We start from the raw sequence: 778 nt of genomic DNA, 5'->3' as shown, positions 1-778 counted from the left end.
GCGCGCTGACGCCAAAAGAATGGGAAGCCTAGAGGGTCAAACCAGGTGGAAGGCGTCCGCTATAAAGGCGGCTAGTAAGTCCGAATGAAGACGCTGGAGCTTCCAGCAATGTTTTATTTCCGCTCTCCCACTGTTCTGTAAAAGAAGACCCGAAAGATTGAGCGTGCCACGTTCTCTTTCAAATAGTCGTGAAAAGAAACAGAGCAAGGTCATGAGGAGGAGATACTATCTTGAGAATTTATACTTTGGGTATAAGTGACGACAGTTTTTCTCTACCAGACGCTGTTCTAAGTCTTTTCATGTATTGACTCTAATCCTTACAACAAGCCTGTGAGGTAGGAACTATTATTAATAATCTCTGTTTATGGGGAGGTGAAGGCATACTCAAGTTAACTAATATTCCTAAAGTCACACAGCCAGTCAGGGGCAGAGATGGGCGTTAAACCCAGGTGGTCTGGTACGGGGTTCATTTTTCTTTTTTTCTTGTAAACAAATTTATTGTTATTTAATCCATATACTAAACAGTTCGCCTCTTTAGGTATACCATGCAATGGTTTTTGTTTTTAGTACAGTAACAAAGTTGTACAAAATGCACCACAGTCATTCTGCAGACCATCACCTCCACGAGGAACCTTGTGCTCGTTAGCCGTCACCCACGCCCACATCATCACCACCACCTCCCCCCAGCCCTTAGTGACCGCTTGTCTACTTTCTGTCTCTACGGAATTGCCTCTACTAGACATTTCATACAAATAGAGTCATGCAATATGTTGGTTTT

Source organism: Miniopterus natalensis, chromosome 1, assembly GCF_054644295.1.
Source record: "Miniopterus natalensis isolate mMinNat1 chromosome 1, mMinNat1.hap1, whole genome shotgun sequence".
Classification (NCBI taxonomy): domain Eukaryota; kingdom Metazoa; phylum Chordata; class Mammalia; order Chiroptera; family Miniopteridae; genus Miniopterus; species Miniopterus natalensis.
This window is presented reverse-complemented; position numbering follows the sequence as displayed.